The sequence below is a fragment of the Leopardus geoffroyi genome, chromosome B1 (assembly GCF_018350155.1).
Source record: "Leopardus geoffroyi isolate Oge1 chromosome B1, O.geoffroyi_Oge1_pat1.0, whole genome shotgun sequence".
NCBI lineage: Eukaryota > Metazoa > Chordata > Mammalia > Carnivora > Felidae > Leopardus > Leopardus geoffroyi.
In genome coordinates, this window is record NC_059327.1 from 105,109,063 (window position 1) to 105,116,745 (window position 7,683).

Below are 7,683 nucleotides of genomic sequence, written 5' to 3' on the forward strand. Positions count from 1 at the left end.
GGTATGACACAGGCATCTGTCCTGTATCCGCCCTAATTCAACTCTGATACTAGTGATATGAATAAATAATAAGAGTTAAGTATACTGAGTACATATAATGTTGTAAGAAGTGCACTATATGTTTTGAGAACATTTATTCCTCACAGCAACCCTAATCTTATTACCAGCCCCATTCATAGATGAAGAGATAGACTTGAAGTGAATAAATCAGGACCTTGTCTACGATTGCATGCCTAGTAAGGTTTATTTATAAATCAGTAGATGTCATGAAATTGAATAGAATAACAAATACACTGACAGAATTAAAATCTCTTCCCATGTTAACTGGCATGATGTTTCAGACTGACTCGGATGAGTTTAACAAGAAGAAATGTATGATCCTGAACTTGTGTCCAGAAAAATGAACATGCAGATGCTCCTTGGAAACAACAGTATTTAAAACAGAACCGAGGGAGTTTGTCAGCATGAATCTGTAGTGAGATGAAAGCAAATGTGATCTCAAGTTACTCTATTACCAGAATAACCTCTCAGATGAGTAGAGCTACTCTGAGGTGAAACCACATTGAGATGCGTGTTCAGTTCTAGGCACCATGCTCCATGTGAACTAGAAGCCCAGAGCACATTCCTTGATTCACTCGAAGATAAGTCTCTGATTGCTCTGTATGTTCCCTAGGGTAGAAGACCAGAAACAATATGTAGAAGTGACAAGGTGCCACTCAGTTGAAAGAAGAACCTACTAAGTAATTAGATGCTCAAAGAGTGTGCCATTCTGGGAGGTGGTGTGTTCTACATATTTATTTATTGCACATATTTATTGCACATCTTCTATGTGCCAGACGCTATGCCCTCTACTGGAGAGACAGACAACAGTGAGCAGCACAAACAAAATCCTCTCCATCTCTATAATTACAGTAGTTTTCATAAATGCTGTGACATGCCATAGTATTTTGTTATTTCATATATAAATTTTATATTATACATTTTATGTGTGTATATATATATATATATATATATATATATTTATAATATATATTTACATATGTAACATAGAAATAAAATCAGGTATATGTGATATGACCTAGTCTAGCTAGCGGGCACGTATATAGTCAGTAAAGATTTCCCATTAGTTATATTAAAGCTGGGACCTGAAAGAATTAGTAGACATTAGCCAGGTAAATGAGAGTATTGGTAAATATGTATGAAGGCTCAGAGCGGGAGAGAGCACATATCACCCTTTCAAGAAACTTGCAGAACTTAAACTTAGCTGGAACTTACTAGGGAGAGACAGAGTGGCAAAAGATAAAGCCTAAGGGATAGTAAGAGTGAGTCCTAGTCAAGGGGGAGTTTAGATTTAATCCTAAAGGCAAAATGAAGACATTCAAACTGATTTCAGTAAGTGACAGGACTCTTCTTTAGGAAGATCACTCTGGGGTTGTAAAGTGGTAGAACTAGAAGCAGAAACACCACTTAGGAGGTTGAGTAGTCTACTGGAGTATATGGCGGCCTGCACTAAAATAACAGAGGGTTTTGACAGAGGGAGATAAGGAGATGAAGTTAGGGAAGGAGAAGTGTTTCCCTCAGAAAGGAAACACCGGAGTAGATGCGGACTGTGTGTATGTGTGTCTCTGTTTGCACAAGAGGCAGTAGTTTACAGCTGTCCATGCTGAGGTAGCTTGAAACCTATGCAGGTGGGATAAACTATACCTAAAAGTAAAGGCCTGAAGCTCAAGCAAAAACTCTGGGCTGGAAATTTGCAAATCATCTACATACAGAGAAAAAGAAATGGCACAAGATGAAAAAACCTCTGACAAGACTGGGAGAAGGGCCAGAGAGGTAAAAAGGAAAACTTGGCAAGAGGATGTTACAAAGCTAAGGTAAGAGGGGTGCATGCAGAGAGTGGGGCAGCCTAATTAACAGCTTCCTAGAGGGAACTTAAAGACTAAAAGGGTTGTTGGAATTAGTAAAAAAAAAAAAAAAAAGTCATGGCTGAGTTTGGTGAGAGCAGTTTTACAGTGTCAGTGAACTTGAATGCTACATTGGAATATGTTGAACAATGGGAGTCAGAGTGGAGGCAACTCAAGAAAGAGGTGAGAGAGTCACAGAGGAAGGACAGGATTTTTTTATTTTAAGACAGGGATTTGACATTTAAATGCTGGTGGAAAGAAGCCAGTATTATGTTGGAAAAATAAATAGTGGCAGTACTGTTTCATCAACAGTTCGAAAAATGTTGAAGACTAAAGACAAAAAAAAGGTTTAAAAGAACAAGATTCTTAGAAGGCAGAAGATAATATAATGCAGAGTACAAATAGATTAGCTTTCAATGGGAAGAGAAACCCAATACATAATGGAGGTGCTCCAATAAATCCTGAAGGACAACTTGCCAAAAATGTTGAGTGCTGTTCTAAGGTGTTCTGCAATAGAACATCATGGTTTCTGGAACCAATGAGATAGGTTTCCATACCAGCTCCACCCTGAAATTGAACGTCAGGGCATGTTAGAAACCTTTCTGCCTTGGTTTCCTACTCATTTGTTAATAAGTGTTAAAGGTTTAGAATTGTCCCTGATACACAATGCTATTTAAGTGTTCATTGCTGTTATTATATTAGTATTTTTTATTTTTTATTTTTGTTAAACCTGCTAAGGATCACGAAAACTAGGACTACTCTGATTCCTAATTGTATTTGCTCTTGATGCCATGAGTATATTAACTGGTATCCTCTAAATCAAGCTATCTTTAAATGCTGTAGAAATGTCCAATTAAATGACAGTTTCAGAAATTAAAATAAATTTATCAATGAGAAAACTACTTAAGCTGCTTTAAGTGTTAAAAACACTTAAAACCTATAAACAAAAATAAAATATAAACCAAAGACAAGAATTTGTATTTTGTGTTTTGATGAACTATTATGAAAAATAAGAGTTTACTCCCTCAAGAAAGCATATCTTTGAGGAAGTTACTAAATGGCATTACCTTCACTTCCTAGAAGTACCCGGATAACAGGAGACTGAGCATCATTAGGAATGATATATTAATATATTTTTTTAATGTTCAGTCACATGGGGACATGTTTCCTATTAATAAACCAATAAAGAGTAAGGATCAAATTTTAGATCATGTTCTGGAATAGGGCAAGATATGCTGAAATTGTGTATTAGGTCCACTAGGAGGCGTTATATACTAAAGTGTCTGAAACCTTCCAGAAAGGTTAGTCAATAATCTTCCAGAAAAGGTAATTCTTTGCAGAGAATTGACTTTGTAAATTTTAATTGCTGAAAACACAAGATGTAATGCTGACCACACTAGATAAAAAGAAAGAAAATCTCCGAGAAAAGAGGCAACAGAAATCCCTTAGTCATCATCTTTAATGGGTATTTCCTGGCCTCTTCTTAAGACACTGATAAGAAGCTTACTACTGCTTACTCCCAAACAGCCATTTATGAACAACTCTGTAAGAAAATTATATTTAGCACATTGTTTTCCTTAAATTTTTCTTTTTGGTGCTAGCTGTGTTTTGAGGCCACAGGTGAAGTCTTCCTTCACTTGATAATAGTTCTCAGAGTTTAAAGCTAACATATATTACTATTGTGTCCCTTCCAGGCCAAACCCTCCCAATTCCCAAAGCATTTCCTTGTAAACATGATTTCCAGAGCCATTGTCATCCCAACTTAATACATGAAAATCCAGTTTTAACTCACATAAAGAGCAAAGTCAATTTGGGAAAGCAAAATCACCAGGGTCTAGTTAAGGAAACTATCATTCAATAATATTGACTGCAGATGGTCTCAAGTACATGGTTATGCGAAAACTTTCAGGGTGTGCTTTTTATTTTGAGAGTATTATAAAGTTTTTACCAATTACACATACAAAACTCTTTTGCAATAAGAATTGCCCATTTTAAGATATTTTATAGAAGACTTCAGTTTCTTGGGGCACCTGGGTGGCTCAGTCGGTTAAGTGTCCGACTTCAGCTCAGGTCACGATCTCGCCGTCCGTGAGTTCGAGCCCCGCGTCAGGCTCTGGGCTGATGGCTCAGAGCCTGGAGCCTGCTTCCGATTCTGTGTCCCCCCCTCTCTCTGCCCCTCCCCTGTTCATGCTCTGTCTCTCTCTGTCTCAAAAATAAATAAATGTAAAAAAAAAAAATTAAAAAAAAAAAAAAGACTTCAGTTTCTTAAGTCCGTATTTTTCAAACAGGTTATTCCGTGAGTCCACAAAACACTTTCTTTAAATACATATTACTCATGTTTGAAAAATACAGTTTTAGGATATCCCATGGGGTTTAATGTTACCCAATCAATGTTTTAGGGCCCAATATGCCTATTTGGAAAAAGAGGTTACTACATTACGGATTACGGGAAAGCAGATATAGCAGATATGAATTTACGACAGTAAACTCTAGTGTGCAAAAAGGTGTCACGTTTTAAAAATGAATCTTTTGGGGCGCCTGGGTGGCGCAGTCGGTTAAGCGTCCGACTTCAGCCAGGTCACGATCTCGCGGTCCGTGAGTTCGAGCCCCGCGTCGGGCTCTGGGCTGATGGCTCAGAGCCTGGAGCCTGTTTCCAATTCTGTGTCTCCCTCTCTCTCTGCTCCTCCCCCGTTCATGCTCTGTCTCTCTCTGTCCCCAAAATAAATAAACGTTGGAAAAAAATAAAAAAATAAAATAAAAATGAATCTTTTATCTGAATCTCTTTTTCACAGGACTGGCAGGGAAGGTTTACTGTCTTTGGCTCACACTGATGACTTGTGTCAAAGCCTCCCCACAGCTCCTGAATTTCAGGACTTCTCTGCTTCCATAGTGTGCTTCTGGGAAATGTATGTGTAGTCTAGGGACCATCACTTTCCTAAGTACACCATTCAGCTATTTCCCAGTGAGGCCCTCCCACTCTGAGGCAGTGTTACTGCCAGCAGCAGTTTCCCAAGACTTCTGAGTGTCACCCTAAGCCAGTCCTCAACTATCCTGTCCTCCCACTCTTGGGCAACCTATTCTTAGTTCCACTATTACTTATGGGAGGAACGTAGTGTAACTTTTTACTTAAGCTATAATCAACAAGGTGATACAGATGGAGTTAAACCATTTCCCTTACTCTACTTTGTAGGTTGCATTTGGTAGAGAAAAAATTTATTATCTGAGGAAAGAATCAGTTGCCTTTAAAGTCAGATGAGGGGAAATTCATTCTATAAATCTGCTAAGTGGTAAGTCAGTGGAAATTACTGTTTTTTGTCTCAAAAATAATGTTGACAGAAAAAAAATCCTTATTAGAAAAACAGTCCTCTTACGCGGCCAAGAAAGCACCAGTAGAAGGAAAAGAAAGTGGCAAGAGAAGAATATTAAAAATCCTCTGGGCCTTACTTCCAATTATTAAGCAAGCAAAGGAGTATGGGACTATTTATTAGGCACTTACTATGAGCCATATATTAAAAGCTGAGAAAGCACACTGTTGCCTTTTTATGAATGACAAAGACTCATTTCTGAGAGCACAGGCAGCAGAGTTGTAAGGTCTAAATGAGTAGACAAAGGCAATCTTTGGAATGGTGGCCATCTTTCACCTGATCTGAGTGGGACAAGTGAAAGCAATCAGAGGTGGGCATGATCCCCAAAGAGGTCCTGATGCCGTCTTGATTCAGTTCTCATTAGCATCATCTCACAGAGATGGGATTCAAGATTCAGGAAGTTTGTGGCTGGTGAGCTTACATTTGTGCTTATATTTGCTGAAAATTTCCTTTGGAATTGTTTTTATAAATATGGTATTCTTTTTTTTTTTTATGTTCATTTTTGAGAGAGTACAAGTGAGAGAGAGGCAGAGAGAGAGGGGGGGACGTAGGATCTGAAGTGGGCTCTGTGCTGACAGCAGAGAGCCCGATGCAGAGCTCAAACTCACAAACTGCAAGGTAATGACCTGAGCCAAAGTCAGATGCTTAACTGACTGAGCCACCCAGGTGCTCCTATACAGTATTCTTAATCATGGTGCTGCTGTATCCCTCCCTTATCTGTGGTTTTGTTTTCCATGGTTTCAGTTACTTGAGGTCAGTCATGGTCCAGAAGCAGATGATCCTGACATATTGTCAGAGGTCAGCAAAAGCCTAACACTACATCACAATGCCTGGATCACTCACTCCACTTCATCACATAGGCATTTTAACATCTCACATCATTACAAGAAGGGGTGAGTACAGTACAAGCAGATATTTTGAGGGAGACCACATTCATGTAACTTTTATTACAGTATATTATTATAATCATTCTATTATTGTTCCTCTCTTACTATACCTAATTTATAAATCGAACTTTATCTAGGTATGTATGCATAGGAAAAAACTTACTATATATAGGGTTTGGGATTATTCCTGGTTTCAGGTATCCACTGGGGTCTTGGAACATATCCCCCATGGATAAGGGGGGGGACTGCTATATGCTTACACATTGTTGTTCAATAAGACGGAGCAGTAGAAAAGTAGGCTTGAGCTCCTATTCACCATGCCTTATAAGCCTAGCTTTTTGGACAAGGCCAAATAATCCATCCACCTGTATAGTTCATATGAATTATAGCCAATATTATTACCTCTCCTTTACTAAATATTAAAGTATGTACTTACCCGGAAGCTGTCTTGAGAAGCATAAACCTATGAAATGACAGCAAATTCCCTAAGATATTTAGGCAATTACCTTAGTAAATCAACTAGCATAAACTACTAAACTGTATTTCTGAACAAAACTGATTTTTTGTCCTCTGCTTTATGACAAAACAAAATAATAATGTAGTTACTTTTATGATATTCACAACTGTAATTGTAAACTAAAATCTTGAATAGGTATGGGATTCTATAAAAGGTGTGTTTTTGTGACAACAGGGGCTTAGAGCTCTGTATTTTCTCCCACTGGACAAATGGCTTGTAGTCACATCACTGTGTGCAACTTGAAAGTAATTAGTCCACGTTTGCAGTCTTTTATGTACGCTCCAAAGTACATTGACTGTATCACATGCTTCCAAAGCTGATGGTGTCCTGTCCCAATTGAGCAATTTTTTTTACCTCTTCTTTTAAGAAATTTGGTCACTGGTGTTTAGAGGCCAACATTTAAAATATGCACGCAAGATTTAGCTAGCCAAGCTAATTTTAACAAAATTTTAGTTCCATGAAAAGTAGCAAAGGACACAAATTTAATTGCCAACAGTAAAAATTAGGTTGATTTCACACAAATCTCTCAAACTTACTGTCTTCCCTGTGTGCTGACACCTATGGAGAGCTGAGTAGTGATGTCCACCTTATTCAGGGTGGGAGTTCTCTCCCGTCCCTACCTTTCTCTCTAGTCTCCACGGGCCTGAGATCAAGTCAGTGGCTATTTATTAAAGTACTCTGTGCTGTTCTGCTTTTCTTAGAGAGGAGTTGAAAAAAAACATCAAATTGGGAAAACAGCACAGATGAGATAAATGTGAGAAAGTAAATAAAAGTAAATATTTCCATGTTTAATATGCAAACAAAGTATGTCTAAAAAGATAATTATTCCACTATAAACAAACTCATGGCTTGCTTCACCAGTCTGTATATGCTTGGTTCCTATATACATTTTACATTGTTGACCTCTAGATTCTCCATGATCTAGAAAAAAACCTACCTTACTGAATTTCACTATTAGCACCTCAAGTTTCAGAGACAAGAAGTGTAACACATATACAAACTGATTATTT